Genomic DNA, 20,011 nt, shown 5'->3' with positions numbered 1-20,011 from the left:
ATTGAAAAAAAGTAGGGACAACCAGTAGATCACACAGCTATGACCTAAATCAAATCCCTTACAGTGAAAGTGACAAGTAGATTCAAGAGATTAGATCAGATAGACAGAGTGCCTGAAGAAGTATGGATGGAGGTTTGTGACATTGTCCAGGAGGCAGGGATCAAGACCATCCCCAAGGAAAATGCAAAAAGGCAAAATGGTTGTCTGAGTAAGCTTACAAATAGCTGTGAAAAGAAGAGAAGCGAAAGGCAAAGGAGAAAAGGAAAGCTATACCCATTTGAATGCAGAGTTCCAAATAATAGCAATGAGAGATAAGAAAGCCTTTTTCAGTGACAAATGCAATGAAATAGAGGAAAACAATAGAATGAGAAAGACTAGAAATCTCTTCAAGAAAACTAGAGACACCAAGGGAACATTTCATGCAGAAGGGCACAATAAAGGACAGAAATGGTCTGGACCTGAAAGAAGCAGATGATATAAAAAAGATGGTGTGATCACTCCCCTAGAGCCAGACACCCTGGAATGTAAAGTCAAGTAGGCCTTAGGAAGCATCACTATGAACAAAGCTAGTGGAGGTGATGGAATTCAAGTTGAGCTATTTCAAATCCTGAAAGATGATTCTGTGAAAGTGCTACACTCAATATGCCAGCAAATTTGGAAAACTTAGCAGTGGCCATGGGACTGGAAAAGGTCTGTTTTCATTCCAATCTCAAAGAAAGGCAATGCCAAAGACTGTTCAAACTACCACACAATTACACTCATCTCACATGCTAATAAAGTAATGTGCAAAATTCTCAGAGCCAAGCTTCAACAGTGCATGAATTGAGATGTTCCAGATATTCAAACTTGTTTTAGAAAAGGCAGAGGAACCAGAGATCAAATTGCCAACATCTGCTGGATCATTGAAAAAAAAGAGAGTTCCAGAAAAAAAGTCTACTTTTGCTTTATTGAGTATGCCAAAGCCTTTGACTGCGTGGATCACAACAAACTGTGAAAATTCTTAACGAGATGGGAATACAAGACCACCTGACCTGCCTTCTGAGAAATCTGTATGGAGATCAAGAGGCAACAGTTAGAACTGGACCTGGGACAACAGACTGGTTCTAAATAGGAAAAAGAGTACGTCAAGGCTGTATATTGTCACTCTGCTTATTTAACTTATATGCAGAGTACATCATGTGAAATGCCAGGCTGGATGAAGCACAAGCTGGAATCAAGATTGCCGGGAGAAATATCAATAACCTCAGATATGCAAATGACACCACCTTTATGTCAGAAAGTGAAGAACTAAAGAGACTCTTGATGAAAGTGAAGGAGAAGAGTGCAAAAGTTGGCTTAATGCTCAACATTCAGAAAACAAATATCATGGCATCCAGTCCCATCACTTCATGCCAAATAGATGGTGAAACAATGGAAACAGTGGCAGACTTTTCTTTTTTGGGCTCCAAAATCACTGCAGATGGTGACTGTAGCCATGAAGTTAAAAGACTGTTGCTCCTTGGAAGAAAAGCTATGATCAACCTAGACAGCATATTAAAGAGCAGAGACATTCGTTTGCCAACAAAGATCTGTCTAGTAAAACTATGCTTTTTCCCGTAGTCATGTATGGATGTGAAAGTTGAACTATAAAGAAAGTTGACCATCCGTATGTCTTCTTTGGAGAAATGTCTATTTAGTTCTTTGGCCCATTTTTTGATTGGGTCGTTTATTTTTCTGGAATTGAGCTGCAGAAGTTGTTTGTATATTTTTGAGATTAGTTGTTTGTCAGTTGCTTCATTTGCTATTATTTTCTCCCATTCAGAAGGCTGTCTTTTCACCTTGCTTATATTTTCCTTTGTTGTGCAGAAGCTTTTAATTTTAATTAGATCCCATTTGTTTATTTTTGCTTTTATTTCCAGAATTCTGGGAGGTGGATCATAGAGGATCCTGCTGTGATTTATGTCTGAGAGTGTTTTGCCTATGTTCTCCTCTAGGAGTTTTATAGTTTCTGGTCTTACATTTAGATCTTTAATCCATTTTGAGTTTATTTTTGTGTGGGGTGTTAGAAAGTGATCTAGTTTCATTCTTTTACAAGTGGTTGACCAGTTTTCCCAGCACCACTTGTTAAAGAGATTGTCTTTACTCCATTGTATATTCTTGCCTCCTTTGTCAAAGATAAGGTGGCTAACAAACACATGAAAAGATGCTCAACATCACTCATTATTAGAGAAATGCAAATCAAAACCACAATGAGGTACCACTTCACACCAGTCAGAATGGCTGTGATCCAAAAATCTGCAAGCAATAAATGCTGGAGAGGGTGTGGAGAAAAGGGAACCCTCCTACACTGTTGGTGGGAATGCAAACTAGTACAGCCACTATGGAGAACAGTGTGGAGATTCCTTAAAAAATTGCAAATAGAACTACCTTATGACCCAGCAATCCCACTTCTGGGCATACACACTGAGGAAACCAGAATTGAAAAAGACACATGTACCCCAATGTTCATCGCAGCACTGTTTATAATAGCTAGGACATGGAAACAACCTAGATGTCCATCAGCAGATGAATGGATAAGAAAGCTGTGGTACATATACACAATGGAGTATTACTCAGCCGTAAAAAAGAATTCATTTGAATCAGTTCTGATGAGATGGACGAAACTGGAGCCGATTATACAGAGTGAAGTAAGCCAGAAAGAAAAACACCAATACAGTATACTAACACATATATATGGAATTTAGGAAGATGGCAATGACGACCCTGTATGCAAGACAGGGAAAGAGACACAGATGTGTATAATGGACTTTTGGACTCAGAGGGAGGGAGAGGGTGGGATGATTTGGGAGAATGGCATTCTAACATGTATACTATCATGTAAGAATTGAATCGCCAGTCTATGTCTGATGCAGGATACAGCATGCTTGGAGCTGGTGCACGGGGATGACCCAGAGGGATGTTGTGGGGAGGGAGGTGGGAGGGGGGTTCATGTTTGGGAACGCATGTAAGAATTAAAGATTTTAAAATTTAAAAAATAAAAAAATAAATAAAATTAAAAAAAAAAGAATAAAGAAAGTTGAGCACAGAAGAATTGATGCTTTTGAAGTGTGGTGTTAGAGAAGACTCTTGAGAGTCCCTTGGACTGCAAGGACCTCAAACCAGTGAATCCTGTGGGTAATACATCCTGGTTATTCATTGGAAATGCTGATGCTGAAGCTGAAACTCCAATACTTTGTCCACCTTATGCGAAGAACTGACTCATTGGAAAAGACCCTGATGCTGGGAAAGATTGAAGGCAGGAGGAGCAAGGGACAATAGAGGACGAGATGGTTGGATGGCATCACTGACTTGATGGACATGAGTTTGAGTAAGCTCCAGGAGTTGGTGATGGACAGGGAAGTTGCAAAGAGGTGGACGCAACTGAGTGACTAAACTGAACTGGGTGGTAAAGAACTTGCCTGCCAAAGCAGGAGATACTTAAGAACCATAGGTTCGATCCCTGAGTCAGCAAGATCTCCCGAAGAAGGGGATAGCAACCCACTCAAGTATTCTTGCCTGGAGAATCCTATGGGTGGGTTACATTCCATAGAGTCAGAAAGTGTTGGATACGACTAAAGTGACTTAGCACAGCACTTGCTTTGGACTCCCTGTTTACCTTTCCTTATATCATATTCCAAGGTCTTCAAAATATGCGAGATTTTAGTTTTACTAAAATTCTAAAATATTTTAGTTATGTGGTAACTTTAATATGGGCTTCTTGGGTTAGCTCAGCCAGTAAAGAATCTGCCTGCTGTGCAGGAGACCCCCGTTTGATTCCTAGTTTGGGAAGTTCCCCTGGAGAAAGGCATGGCAACCCACTCCAGCATTCTTGCCTGGAGAATCCCCATAAACAGAGAAGCCTGGTGGACTGCGTCATGGGGTTGCACAGAGTCAAACACGACAGTAACTAAGCAGAGTACAGCACAGTACAGTTTTAGTGCTATTAAGGTCATCAACAACTGCTGTTCTATTAGGATACACATTTTCCCTCATTTTCATCAATACAGTTTTAGCTCACTTTTTCTTTTTTAAGGTTTTTCTATTTTCTCTTATTTTTTATTTTTAGCTGTCTAGCACCTCTTGCAGGATCTCAGTTCTCTGACCAAGGACTAAACCCAAGCCACAAATTCTAACCACTCAAATACCAGGGAACGACTATGTCTCATTTTAGAAGGTGTTTTCTAATGTTTTTAAATTAATCAGTGATAAATATATTTTCATATATAAGTGGCTATGTCAATTTTTTTCAAAACCGGTAAACATATCTTTATCTGTTTTCTCCAACAAGGTATTTTTATTTCCTACAGATTTGACATGACTGTTTATACATGAAGCAAATTATCTTTATGCATTACAAATGTTTCAAGATGGTACTGTTTTATGGATTTATAAAGGTTTTTCTTTTGTTTTTCTCATAAAAACAAATGCTTTTATGGCTTATAGATTCTATGTCATCCTTAGGCATCTAGTTGAAGACATGAAAAATTTATGCTTATTCTAGTACTTTTTTGAACTCATTTTTATGTTTTTAAATTGGACACTTCTGGGATTAATTTTGTAATGGGGCATATAGTACAAATCCAGGTTTATTCCAATAGTTAGTCAATTCCTTACCATAGTCTCTTTACTAATCCTGTTTTCCACACCAATTTTCATAGATTAAATTAGCTTATGTTTTGGGGACTATTTATAGATTTTCTATTATGCTCCATTGATTTGTTAGCCTACTTATACACAAATAATCTATTTTATTAACTATAGCTTTATCCCTTGATATCTAACTGAAATACTTCTTTTGCCACCATCTTAATCCTCCATTTTTTACATAAATTTTCTGATTATTCTAAGGTATTTCTCTTTTAATATCAACTTTAAAAGCTGTTTCTCTAATTCAAAATGAAAGCTGTTATTATCTAAAATATTAATTTAGGAAAATGGCATTTTGAAAACATGTAATCTTCTTATCTAAGTACAGAGTATGCATTTCTTTCTATTTAGTGAGTTATTTCTGCAGTTTTTGCATTGTTTATATTCTAGAAAAGTTCATTATTGGGCATTTCATATTTTTATATTGCCAATTATGAAGACAATATTTTACTTTGTTTCCTACTTAATGCTAGCACAAGTTGCATTTTTACTTATTTGTCTAAGTAGTTTGTAATCCAGCATGTTACTAACTTTACTACCTGATAATTTTTTTACACCTATTTTCCATCTTTTTTTAAAGTATATAATCACATAATCTATCAAAGAAAAGAGCCTCCCTCCTCTTTTCCAGTCCTGTGTCACTTATTTCTTTATCTTTTCTCATTCCATAGGTCAGTGTGGAGGTACTTTTTAAGGTTTCTAGAATTCTACACTCTATTTTCATCACTCTTCCCTCCTTTAACATTTATGCAGTCTCTGTTACTCAGAAAATGCTTGGGCAGATAGTAACGGAATGAACCCTAAAACAGTGTCCTCTGACTTATAACTGTTGCTAACACAGTAGTATCACTATGGCCTATCTTCTACCTGGAACCACATATAGTGTGTGGTTCAGTAGTTGGAGGAATACATTGGTAGCATAGAAATACATTATTTCATCCAAAGTGGTAGAGAGGAAGATAGTTTGTTAATATACATTATTCTGCAGTTGTTAGTATTCTGTCAAGAGGAATAAGGAGCAAGTCTCAACATTCAGAAAAATCTCTTCTGAATAAAACAGAACGTTAGATTAAATCCTTCAAGGGCTGAGAGTTTGACAGTGAGCTTGTTTGCTGTTTTATTCATTTATTCATGTAATCATTCAACAACTTGCATATATTTTTCTAAGCAGTGAAGATATGGCAATAAATAAAACAAACCCCGTGTTTTCATAGAAGTTTCACTCTAGAGGTAGAAAAGATAATTTAAAAAACATGCATAATATCATATATGAAATGAATCGCCAGTCCAGGTTCGATGCATTATACAGGATGCTGGGGCTGATGCACTGGGATGACCCAGAGGGATGATATGGGGAGGGGGTGGGAGGGAGGTTCAGGATGGGGAACACATGTACACCTGTGGTGGATTCATGTTGGTATATGGCAAAACGAATGCAATATTGTAAGGTAATTAGCCTCCAATTAAAATAAATAAATTTATTTAAAAATAAACTAAAAACAAATCATTGGTGGGATTGGATAATGTGTAAATGACACTGAAAACCATGGATGAAATGATACATGCTTGGATGTACTGTAGATACTGAAGGCTCAAACATTAATCCCTAAGAAATACCAATATTGCAACATCAGTGAATTTAGGAACAATAAGAGTATTACTCTAAGAACAGTTATTAAAATAATCAAGAAAACTGCATGTACAGTTCACACATATACATGAACAGTATATTTTCAGAAGTAGTGTTTAATTGCATTAGGATTTCAGCCTATAGTTTGAGTAAAATGAGAATTTGTAATTGAACACTGGATGTGATACTGTGGAGACCATTGCTGACCTTAAATTGTTTTGGTTTTGTGGAGTGAAAGGATTTCAGTGCACTCAAGGTTGGAAATAAGTTCAAGAGTATGAGGGAAAGCAGTGACAGAGTAATACATTTCTTCAAAGTTGCTTTGAAAGAACAAATTAGAGTCTAGGGAGTTTTGTCTATGATTGTGTATATTATATTTCTTTAAGATGAGAAATATTTAGTGTGTTTAATCTAGTACAGAGAGAATAATCACAATTCAGAAGAAAGAAGATAATTACAAAAGCAAAATTCAAGTAGTCCAAACGTTATGAGATCCAGTTCAGAGGTAAAAGAGTTGGCCATTGTGAAGCACACTGATAACCCATCCATAACAAGAGGAAAGATTCTGCACATAGTTACCGAGGCAGGATACTTTATGGACATCATGGTGGAATAATACAGAAATTCTCTTCTAAGTCCTTCTATTTTTCAAGTGAAATGAGTAGATAATACAGTCATAAGCAGAGAGTAATGGGAGCAGGAGAAATGGCTGATATATTGAGAAATGTGAAAAAAGTGTAAAATAGTCCTTTTGGAGAGTGACGCATGAATTGAAAGACAACACTGTTAGGGAGCACTGAAATCTCACTGAAAGTGAAGTGTTAGGAACTTAGCATAAGTGCCAGAAAGCTGAATGCACTGCAGAAATCAGTAAGGTTTTAGAAAGTATAATTGAGGCAAAAAAGGGAAGAGAATTGCGAGAGTGTGCAAAAGAAATGGTTTATTAACCATAGACTTAATTGGTTTTAATAATCTATTGGGTCTTAAAAAGCATGGAGGATATGAGAGATATTGACACACATTGCAATGCCAAAACTAGAAAACAATTCTCCTGGAAAATTTAATCAGTGATTCTTAAATAGCAATCTATCCTCTCATAGATCCAACCTAGTGCATCTGCTTCAGTCAGTGTCTAATATCCCTGTACCTGCCTCTTTGAGGTATTAAAGGAAAGCACCTTTATGAAATTACTCATTCCATCAAAGGAATGGGTCCTATGGAACACCCAGCCCCCACCTTTAGATATCGCACGGGTTCCATCGGTGATTTCAGGGGATGAAAATAGTCAGATACAAGAATGACTCTTCTACCTCCCTTTGAAGTTTATGTTTTATAATTCACCAAGGCATCTCTTCTCTAACATAACTTCTAATTTTAAAGGATTTTCAGTTTAATTGGGAAGACCATCTTGAGAATCACTTCAGAACAACTGCTGTACTTAGAGTGAATATATAAAAACTGCCTCAACAAATCCACAAACACAGGACAATAAAATAGCTGGTAAATTTGATAAGTGTGTTTATAAGTTAATCTTGGAGTTCTGTGCTAATCACATTGAATTTTTCATGCAAAATTAGCAAGACAAATATTTTATTTTTCACTTATACTTAACATTTAAAGAGAGGAACACAGAATGACCTTGTCTTGACTTTGATTCCAGCTGATTCTAAAAGTCTTTTGTGAACTCTGCTAACTTTGCAATCAGTAACTTGAGTACACTGTGACTAAACTGCTCTTAAGGCTGCCTTATTCTGCCTTGATTCTAGGACATCATTCTAGTGTGTCCTCAATTGCCTTTCCTCACTTCTTTTCTGTTAAGATTAGAACAATAGTTGTCCTGTTCCTAAAAGCTACTGTATTCCATTAGTAAGGATATTTGAGATTTAACTGGATAATTTTCATTTAGGGGAAACTTTCATTGAGGGGACTTCCCTAGTAGTCCAGTGGTTGAGACTTTGCCTTCCAGTGCAGTGGGTACAGGTTTGATGCCTGGCTGGGGGGCTAAGATCCCACATACCTGGCCACCAGAAAACCAAAACCTAAAACAAAAGCAACATTGTAATAAATTCAATGAAGCCTTTAAGGAAACAAAAAGAAAGAAACTTTTATTTAACTTCATAAAAGTATATATACTGACTTAAGAATGTTTTGTTGAGGATTACATCACAAACTTACAAATTATACCAATTAAGTTAGTGTTGAATGTTTTGGAAATACAATGCCTGTTAAATACTACTACCACTATTGAGTGAGTGAATGAGTGAAAGTCGCTCAGTCGTGTCTGACTGTCTGTGACCCTGTAGACTACACAGTCCATGGAATTCTCCAGGCCAGAATACGGGAGTGGGTAACCTTTCCCTTCTCCAGGGGAACTTCCCAACCCAGGGATCGAACCCAGGTCTCCCGCATTGCAGGCAGATTCTTTACCAGCTGAGCTATTGGGAAGATGCCTATTAAATACTACTACTATTGCTTACTTAATAAAGGCAACATAAATCTATCTCTGTACTTAGCAGTGTAGTTGACGAATAATATATTTCTCATTACAATGACATTACAAGAGTAAAAATGGCAATATAAGTGTTATGGCATGAGTGTTTGTGTTCCCCCTGAACCCCAATTCACATTTTGGAATCCTAACACCCAATGTGGGCCTTTTAAGAGGTAGAGACTTTCAGAAGCAATTAGGTCATGAATGTGGGTCTCTCATCAATGGGATTAGTGCCCTGAGAAAATAAATTCCACAGAGCTCCTTGGCCACTTCCATCATGTGAGTATACCAGAAGTGAAATGTAGATGAGGGCACTTACCCAAATCATGTTGGCACCCTGGTTTGGGTGCCAACCTCCAGAAATATGAGAAATAAGTGTTCTGTTTATAAGTGACCCAGTCTATGGTATTTTGTTATAACAGCCAGAACAAACTAGGGAAAGTTAACATTTTTAATCCTCAATTTATTCCAGGTATACCTGGCACTGAAGGTAATAGCATTTACTTCCTACCTCCTAGCAAATATATGAGATATGCCCTAATATTTTCTTATCCTACAGAAAGGGAAAATAAGGTATACAGTGGTTATATATGTTACATGCAGTCAAGGTGTTAAAGCTGGAATTTAAACTCATGAAGACTGATGATATAATTCAGTTCATAACTACTATGACAAAGAGCTTTTACACATGAAATAAAAATTTACATAAGAATACTGATGATTACGTGGATTTTGTTTTGTTTTACTTCCTTAGGCCTCTCCTAGTTGACATTTGTGTGACATGACAATTTCAAAGGAATATCTGTATCTAAAATGCATGACTATCCCTATCAGTAGTTTGCGAGAACTGTATTAGTAAATCACCTGGGAAACATGGTGTATTAAAAGTTATTTATCATGTGTCACTTTCATCTTTCATATCAATGAAAAATGTGAGTTTTAATTTACAACAGTGGCTACATGAACTTCCACAACGACAAAAAAAAAAAAAAAAAAAGCAGAGAGAAAGAAGGAAAGAAAGCCTAGAAATAGAGGGAAAGTATGATATGCATTAACATGAAGCTGTGTGTAGGGTCTGTATCTTTTAAGAATCTTTTGCTTTTTCAGATATTTTCCCCTGTATCTCATTTGACATCCTTTAAGACCTTATATCTTTTAAAGAACTTACAATAATTCTGACTAATATGACAATTCTGACTCTTTGACTTCAAATGGAAAATTTGGCAGATTGACTTTCAAAAAGCTCCTCTAACTGATGCTTTTATAAACACGAAGTAGCTTAGCTTCTCCTAATCTTGAATGGCAACAGTGGCTCTAGAGTTTGGAAGCCTTCAATTTCATGTCTGCTTTCTCACTCTTTGAATAGAAAAATAATCCACAAAAATGTGATGAGTTCACAAAATCCCATGTAAAACTCAAATAAATAAAAAATAAACAGCTGTTATGTTTTGAAAGCTGCCTTTGCCAATTGGCAACTTTGTTTGTCAGGGACTTGAGGATAGCGAGCTAAAGAACACTTCATTATAAATGTATAGGGACTACATCTGTTATGCCTGAAATCCAATAATTAGCTAGTGATCTGTAATTCAAACCTCTGTTTAATGCCATTTTTAAATAAAATATGAAAGACTATATGCAGTGGGTATATCTGTAACAACATGATAATACTAATAACAAATGCTGGATAAATCATCTTTTTAAGAACCTAGTTGCATAATTTTTGAGGGATTATAGAAAGATTTTTTTCCTTCATATTTTATAACCTACACTGAAAGATTCATGGAGGGAGAAAATTGATCATCATAACACTTAACATGCAACTGGAATTAAGTGGAATGAACCATTTATTCAATTAGCTATGTAAATGGTCAAAATCAATTCTTTCACATTTTTATATATAAAATAAAAATAAAAATAAAATTCAATATAAAGGATATCTTTCTGCATTATATATACGTTTGTATTCATTTGTGTTCATTTGTGTTTATATAAAATATGACTGTTGAACTTTAACATAAATTTGAAACTTTAGAAGTAGAGTCATGTTTGTGATCATTCAGTGACCTTCCTAAGTGAATCCTCATTTTACAGATAATTAAAATAAGACTCACAGACTCTAAGTTATTTGCTCAAAGTTATTTTTTAATTTTAAAATGTATTTATTTTTAATTGGACCATAATTGTCTTACAATATTGTGTTGGTTTTGCCATATATCGACATGAATCAGCCATGGGTATGAGTATGTCTCCTCCCTCCTGAGCCTCCCTTGCACCCTGACCCTGTCCCACTCTGCTAGTCACAGAGCTCCCCGCTCTATACAGCACATTCCCACTGCCATCTGATTTTACATGTGGTCATGTGTGTGTTTCAGTGCTACTCTCTCAATTCGTCCCAGCCTCTCCTTCTCCTCCTCTGTCCATAGTCTGTTCTTTATGTCTGTGTCTCTGTTGCTGCCCTGCAGATGGGTTCTTCAGTGCCATCTTACATTTAACACACTCACACACACATATACACAGAAGCCCTTTACAAGAGCAAAGCATGGTTATCTTTATGACTTATTTAAATGTGGAAAATATTTTTAGATATCAAGTCTAAAACCTATAAAAAAGATTCCAGACCTAAGCTTAATAATCAGTATTAGTCTTAGAACAAGTATTTAGGTATGTATTTCATGTTTATCTCTGGTATTTAAGTTCAATTTTAAAAATAAAAATAATGATGTATAGCTTCATGTGCTCTACAAAAATTTATTCTCTTAAATCAACTTAAGATAAATCTATGTGCAATAAAACCACAGATATAAAATGAACAGTTTAATTTTCACAAATTCACGTAGTTAGTCATGGAATATCACCTCAATGATCTTATTATCTCAAAACAGTTGCATCATATTTCTTTTCAGTCTATCCCTCCCTGCCCTGCCCAGCACCCACTGATCTCTTCCTGTCACTATTCAACTGTTTTACATATTCTAGAATTTCATATAAATGAACTCATACAGCATTTAGTCTTTTGCTTCTGATTCCTATTGTCCAACAAGGCTTTAAATTTATCATGTTATATGTTCCTCTTAAAGAGTAGTGTTCTATTCTATGCATACTTTTATACAGAGAACTAGTGAACACATCCACATATATATCCTTTTAGACAAATGTTTTCAATTACTTCATGTAAATATCTGGTAGAGAAATTGCTGGGCCATACGATAAGTGTTTAGATACTGAACAAAACTAAGATTATGGCACCCGGCCCCCTTACTTCATGGCAAATAGATGGGGAAAAGGTGGAAGTAGTGGCAGATTTCCTGTTCTTGGGCTCTAAAATCACTGCAGATGGTGACTGCAGCCATGAAATCAGACATTTACTTCTTGGCAGGAAAGCTATGACAAACCTCGACAGTGTGCTAAAAAAAAAGAGACATTACTCTGCCAACAAAGTTCCATACATATAGTCAAGGCTATGGTCTTCCAAGTGGTCATGTATGGTCGTGAGAGCTGGACCATAAAGGAGGTGGAGTGCTGAAGAATTTCTGCTTTCAAACTATGGTGCTGGAGAAGACTCCTGGGGGTCCCTGGGACAGCAAGGAGATCAAACCAGTCAATCAAACTTAAGTTAAATCAAACTTAAACCAGTTTGATTTAAGGGAAATCAAACCTGAATACTCAGAAGGACTGATGCTGAAGTTTAACCTCCAGTATTTTGAGGCCTGGGGTGCTGCAGTGCATGAGGTCACAAAGAGTTGGACACGGCTGGGTGAGTGAACAACAACAGCTATGAAAAGTGTATATTTAATTTTTTAAGAGACTGCCAAATAATTTTCCATTTTAATCCCATTGGCAGTAAAGAAGAGTTCTAATTGCTCCACATATTACCCAATAAATGGTATTGCCAGCCACTCAAACTTAGCTATTCTAGTGGGTGGATGTATAGTTGGTACCTCATTGTAATTTTTTTTTCTTTTTCTGAAGATTAATAACCAGTATCTCTTCATGTCCTTACTGACTATTTAAATATCTTTTTAATAAAGTGTCTTAATCTTTTTGATCCATTTAAAAAATTTGGCTTTTGTCATAAGAGACTTTTTAATATTTTAGTTACAAGATTTTTGTCACATACATGACATTTTTTATAACATGTGACTTAACTTTTTACTTTTAGCAGTATCTTTAAAGAATATAATTTTTCATTGTTTATAAAACTCACTTTGTTAGTTATCTATTGCTGCATACTAGGTTTCTTTCAAATTTAGCAGCTTAAATCAACAATACTTATTATCTTACATAATTGTGTGGGTCAGTAGTCTAGGAGCAGCTAGATAGATATTTCTGGCTCAGAATATCTCATGAGTTTGCAGTAAGGCTGTTGGTTGGACTGGAGCTTGAGACCTGTTTTTATTCTCGTTCACATGGTTATTCTCTAGCCCCCAGTTCCTCCAACCTAGACATCTCCATAGGGTTGCTTATGGTAAGACAGGTTCAATTTCTTTAACAGGTGTCATCCAAAGCGGGGAGAGAAGCAGAGCTAGAGCAAGAGTAAGAGACCAAGATGGAAACCACAGCATCTGATACAGTAATTTCAGAGAATGACATGTGATCACTTCTGACATAGCCCATTGGTCACACGCCAACTCTATACAGTGTGAGAGGAATAACACAGGGTGTGAATGCCAGGAAGTACTAGGGGGATGACCAGGACCCAGCTTGGAAACTAGCTCTCAGACACATTTATAAGCACTTATTTTATGGCACTGGTTCTTGTATCCCACCTACGTGAACTTTATCTATCCTAACGTCATAAGGATTCCCTCCTTTGTCTCCTTACACAAGTTTTAAGTTTTTTGGCATTTCTATTCAGGATAATTACTCGTTTCAAGCTATTTTTTGTGTAGTGTGATAGCAGTTGAAGTATCATTAATTTATTATGAATTTCTAGTGGTTCAAGTGAAAGTATAATTTCTCCACAGGAATTACACTAGCACAAATTTTAAAAATTGATTTACAAAATTTCTATTTTCACTAAAACTAAGGAAGCTTCCACCATTTCCTGCTTTCCCACAGATTACAGCTATAATCTTTGGAGAAAGTTGTAACCTGTAGGCATTGGTAAGTGAATCCAAATAAGAAGATTCTGAGAGGAGAGTTAAAACATGAATTTCCTTTTTAACAAGGAAATTTAAACAAGCTTTTAGCAAGATGGTAGAAAGACCTGACTTCATGTAAGGTGCCTGAAACTTTGATAAAAACCTAAAGCCTATCTGACATTAAGAAAAAAAGAGAAAGATTTGGGCTAAATACAGCCATTTAGAAAGTAAACTCAAAGTGGGAAAGCATGAGAACAGAACCCCAAGTTCTATATCTAAACTCTAAAGAAGCCTTTGATTGCCCCTTGAATCACATATGGGTATGATATATTACAGCTAGAATAAAAAGTAAAATCTAAAAATACGAGTTGCCACCAAAGAACAGAGTTGAAATTTTAGTCCAGCTACATTAACAAACAAACAGCCCTTAAATATAAACACTCCTTGGAAGACTCCCAGACTCTCCATTAGAAAATATTAACAATGTTCAGAGTAAAGTAAAACATTACTTAACACACTATTAATCAAGAAAATGTACCCAATTCTCCATAGAAAAGTCCATCAATTGTGACCAATCTTGATTTGAGGTCACACAGAAATTAGGATACAAAGATTTTAATATAGCTATTATTATTAAACTCAGTGAAGTAGAGAAAAATGTGATTCACAATGAATGAAAATATTTGAAATATCAACAAAGAAAAGTATAAAATGGAAATTCAGGAAACAAAAATAAACCACAATTTCTAAAACTAAAAAAAAAAAATCTGCGACGAACATTGGGGTACACGTGTCTTTTTCCATTCTGGTTTCCTCGCTGTGTATGTCCAGCAGTGGGATTGCTGGGTCATAAGGCAGTTCTATTTGTACTTTTTTAAGGAATCTCCACACTGTTCTCTATAGTGGCTGTACTAGTTTGCATTCCCAGCAACAGTGTAAGAGGGTTCCCTTTTCTCCACACCCTCTCCAGCATTTATTGCTTGTAGATTTTTGGATCGCAGTCATTCTGACTGGCATGAAATGGTACCTCATTGTGGTCTTGATTTGCATTTCTCTGATAATGAGTGATGTTGAGCATCTTTTCATGGCTTTGTTAGCCATCCATATGTCTTCTTTGGAGAAATGTCTAGTTCTTTGGCCCATTTTTTGATTGGGTCATTTATTTTTCTGTAATTGAGCTACATAAGCTGCTTGTATATTTTTGAGATTAGTTGTTTGTCAGTTGCTTCATTTGCTATTATTTTCTCCCATTCCAAAGGCTGTCTTTTCACCTTGCTTATAGTTTCCTTTGTTGTGCAGAAGCTTTTAAGTTTAATTAGATCCCATTTGTTTATTTTTGCTTTTATTTCCAGTATTCTGGGAGGTGGATCATAGAGGATCCTGCTGTTATTTATGTCGGAGAGTGTTTTGCCTATGTTCTCCTCTAGGATTTTTATAGTTTCTGGTCTTACGTTTAGATCTTTAATCCATTTTGAGTTTATTTTTGTGTATGGTGTTAGAAGTGGTTGATGAGTTTTCCCAGCACCACTTGTTAAAGAGATTGTCTTTACTCCATTGTATATTCTTGCCTCCTTTGTCGAAGATAAGGTGTCCATATGTGTGTGGATTTATCTCTGGGCTTTCTATTTTGTTCCATTGATCTATATTTCTGTCTTTGTGCCAGTACCATACTGTCTTGATGACTGTGGCTTTGTAGTAGAGCCTGTTTATAATAGCCAGGACATGGAAACAACCTAGTTGTACATCAGCAGATGAATGGATAAGAAAGCCTTGGTACATATACACTATGGAGTATTACTCAGCCATTAAAAAGAATACATTTGAATCAGTTCTAATGAGGTGGATGAAACTGGAGCTGATTATACAGAGTGAAGTAAGCCAGAAAGAAAAACATCAATACAGTATACTAACACATATATATGGAATATAGAAAGATGGTAATGATAACCCTCTATGCGAGACAGTAAAAGAGACACAGATGTAAAGAACAGAGTTTTGGACTCTGTGGGAGAGGGAGAGGGTGGGATGATTTGGGAGAATGGCATTGAAACATGTATACTATCATGTAAGAAATGAATCACTAGTCTGGGTTCGATAAAGGATACAGGATGCTTGAGGCTGGTGCACTGGGATGACCCAGAGAGATGATATGAGGAGGGTGGTGGGAGGGGGGTTCAGGGTTGGGAACTCATGTACAACTGTGGTGGATTCATGTCAAGGTATGGCAAAACCAGTACAGTATTGTAAAGTAAAAAAATAAAATTTAAATTAAAAAATTAAAAAAAAAAAGCAACCTGGATGCTGTTAACAGAAAAATGGGTTTAAGACAGGAAAAGTAGTAAGGGACCTAAAAGTCACTCAGTTGTGTTCAATTTTTCATGACCCCATGGACTATACAGTCATGGAGTTCTCCAGACCAGAATACTGGAGTGGGTAGCCTTTTCCTTCTCCAGGGGATCTTCCCAACCCAGGGATCAAACCCAGGTCTCCCGCATTGCAGGTGGATTCTTTATCAGCCACAAGGGAAGCCAAAGAATACTGGAGTGGATAGCCTAACCCTTCTCCAGCAGATCTTCCTGTCCCAGGAATTGAACCGGGGTTTCCAGCATTGCAGGCAGATTCTTTACTGACTGAGCTATCAGAGAAGACATTAAAGGTATATCAATACCAATAAACTAATATGAAAAAAAGAGAGAAAAAAAAGTTGACAGAAATTATTCAAACCTAAGAAACTCCAGGGAATATAACACAAATTATACCATTCTAATGAAGAGTAGTGGAAGGCAGAGAGACAAAATAGGTAGAAATATATTTTAGAGTATAAAAATGTAAAAGTTGAATTTTTCCAAAGATTAAAAAAATGTGTTAGTTCACGAAGCTTCTTCTAAACAGGATGTATATGAATAAATTTGTGGTTTGTACGAAATAAAGTTGTTCAGTTTAGTTGCTCAGTCGTGTCCGACTCTTAGCGACCCCATAAATCACAGCAAGCCAGGCCTCCCTGTCCATCACCAACTCCTGGAGTTCACCCAGACTCACGTCCATCGAGTCCATGATGCCATCCAGCAATCTCATCCTCAGTCATTCCCTTCTCCTCCTGCCCCCAATCACTCCCAGCATCAGAGTCTTTTCCAATGAGTCAACTCTTTGCATCAGGTGGCCAAAGTACTGGAGTTTCAGCTTTAGTATCATTCCTTCCAAAGAAATCCCAGGGTTGATCTTCAGAATGGACTGGTTGGATCTCCCTGCAGTCGAAGGGACTCTCAAGAGTCTTCTCCAACACCACAGTTCAAAAGCATCAATTCTTCAGTGCTCAGCCTTCTTCACAGTCTAACTCTCACATCCATACATGACCACAGGAAAAACCAAAGCCTTGACTAGACAAAACTTAGTTGGCAAAGTAATGTCTCTGCTTTTGAATATACTATCTAGGTTGGTCATAACTTTTCTTCCAAGGAGGAAGCGTCTTTTAATTTCAGGGCAGTAGTAACCATCTGCAGTGATTTTGGAGACCAAAAAAATAAAGTCTGATACTGTTCCTACTGTTTCCCCATCTATTTCCCATGAAGTGATGGGACCGGATACCATGATCTTCGTTTTCTGAAAGTTGAGCTTAATGCCAACTTTTTCACTCTCTTCTTTCACTTTCATCAAGAGGCTTTTTAGTTCCTCTTCACTTTCTGCCATAAGGGTGGTGTCATCTGCATATCTGAGGTTAGTGATATTTCTCCCAGTAACCTTGATTCCAGCTTGTATTTCTTCTAGTCCAGCGTTTCTCATGATGTACTCTGCATATAAATTAAATAAACAGGGTGACAATATAGAGCCTTGACGTACTCCTTTTCCTATTTGGAACCAGTCTGTTGTTCCATGTCCAGTTCTAAATGTGGCTTCCTGACCTGCATACAAATTTCTCAAGAGGCAGGTTAGGTGGTCTGTTATTCACATCTCTTTCAGAATTTTCCACAGTGTATTGTGATCCACACAGTCAAAGGCTATGGCATGGTCAATAAAGCAGAAATAGACGTTTTTCTGGAACTCTCTTGCTTTTTCCATGATCCAGCGGATGTTGGCAATTTGATCTCTGGTTCCTCTGCACTTTCTAAAACCAGCTTGAACATCAGGGAGTTCACGGTTCACGTATTGTTGAAGCCTGGCTTGGAGAATTTTGAGCATTCCTTTACTAGCATGTGAGATGAGTGCAATTGTGTGGTAGTTTGAGCATTCTTTGGTATTGCCTTTATTTGGAATTGGAATGAAAATTGACCTTTTCCAGTCCTGTGGCCACTGCTGAGTTTTCCAAATTAGCTGGCATATTGAGTGCAGCACTTTCACAGCATCATCTTTCAGGATTTGAAATAGCTCTACTGGTATTCCATCACCTCCACTAGCTTTGTTCGTAGTGATGCTTTCTAAGGCCCGCTTGACTTCATGGTCCAAGATGTCTGGCTCTAGATTAGTGATCACACCATCATGATTATCTGGGTCATGAAGATCTTTTTTGTACAGTTCTTCTGTGTATTCTTCCCACCTCTTCTTAATATCTTCTGCTTCTGTTAGGTCCATACCATTTCTGTCTTTTATCGAGCCCATCTTTGCATGAAATGTTCCCTTGGTATCTCTAATTTTCTTGAAGAGACCTCTAGTCTTTCCCATTCTCTTGTTTTCCTCTAGTTCTTTGCACTGATCGCTAAAGAAGGCTTTCTTATCTTTTCTTGCTATTATTTGGAACTCTGCATTTAGATGCTTATATCTTTCCTTTTCTCCTTTGCTATTCACCTCTCTTCTTTTCACAGCTATTTGTAAGGCCTCCCCAGACAGCCATTTTGCTTTTTTGCATTTCTTTTCCATGGAGATGGTCTTGATCCCTGTTCCTGTACAATGTCACGAACCTCATTCCATAGTCCATCAGGCACCTATCTATCAGATCTAGGCCCTTAAATCTATTTCTCACTCCCCCTGTATAATCATAAGGAATTTGATTTAGGTCATACCTGAATGGTCTAGCGGTGTTCCCTATTTTCTTCAATTTCAGTCTGAATTTGGTAATAAGGAATTCATGATCTGAGCCACAGTCAGCTCCAGGTCTTGTTTTTGCTGACTTTATAGAGCTTCTCCATCTTTGGCTGCAAAAAATATAATCAGTCTGATTTTGGTGTTGACCATCTGGTGATGTCCATGTGTAGAGTCTTCTCTTGTGTTGCTGGAAGAGGGTGTTTGCTATGACCAGTGCATTTTCTTGGCAAAACTCTATTAGTCTTGGCCCTGCTTCATTCCACCTTCCAAAGCCCAATTTGCCTGTTCCTCCAGGTGTTTCTTGACTTCCTACTTTTGCATTCCATTCCACTATAATGAAAAGGACATCTTTTGGGGTGTTAGTTCTAAAAGGTCTTGTAGGTCTTCATAAAACCATTCAACTTCAGTTTCTTTAGTGTTACTGGTTGGGGCATAGACTTGGATAACTGTGATATTGAATGGTTTGCCTTTGAGACGAACAGAGATCATTCTGTCGTTTTTGAGACTGCATCCAAGTACTGCATTCCAGACTCTTCTGTTGACCATGATAGCTACTCCATTTCTTCTGAGGTATTCCTGCCCACAGTAGTAGATATATTGGTCATCTGAGTTAAATTCACCCATTCCAGTTCTTTTTAGTTCACTGATTCCTAGAATGTCGACGTTCACCATTGCCAACTCTTGTTTCACCATTTCCAATTTGCCTTGATTCATGGACCTCACATTCCAGTTTCCTATGCAATATTGCTCTTTACAGCATTGGATCTTGCTTCTATCACCAGTGGCATCCACAACTGGGTATTGTTTTTGCTTTGGCAGTGGCCTAGAGTGCCAGGCTGGGATGGTGCAGGAATGGCTGAGAGAAACTACCCTGCGTCTGAGGTCAGGGGCGGTGGCTGAGAGGAGCTACCCTGAGTCCAAGCTCAGTGGCAGCTGGGAAGAGCTACCCAGCGTCCAAGGTCAGGGGTGGCAGCCGGGAGGAGACACCCCGTGTCAGAGGTCAGGGGCCACAGGGAGAAGCCACCTAGCGCTCGAGGTCAGGGGCGGCAGCTGGGAGGAGCCACCCACGCCCGAGGCTAGGGCCGGTGGCCGGGAGGAGCAACCTGAGGAGTGGTGGCTGAGCAGGCA

The sequence above is a fragment of the Capra hircus genome, chromosome 5 (genome assembly GCF_001704415.2).
Source record: "Capra hircus breed San Clemente chromosome 5, ASM170441v1, whole genome shotgun sequence".
NCBI lineage: Eukaryota > Metazoa > Chordata > Mammalia > Artiodactyla > Bovidae > Capra > Capra hircus.
This window is presented reverse-complemented; position numbering follows the sequence as displayed.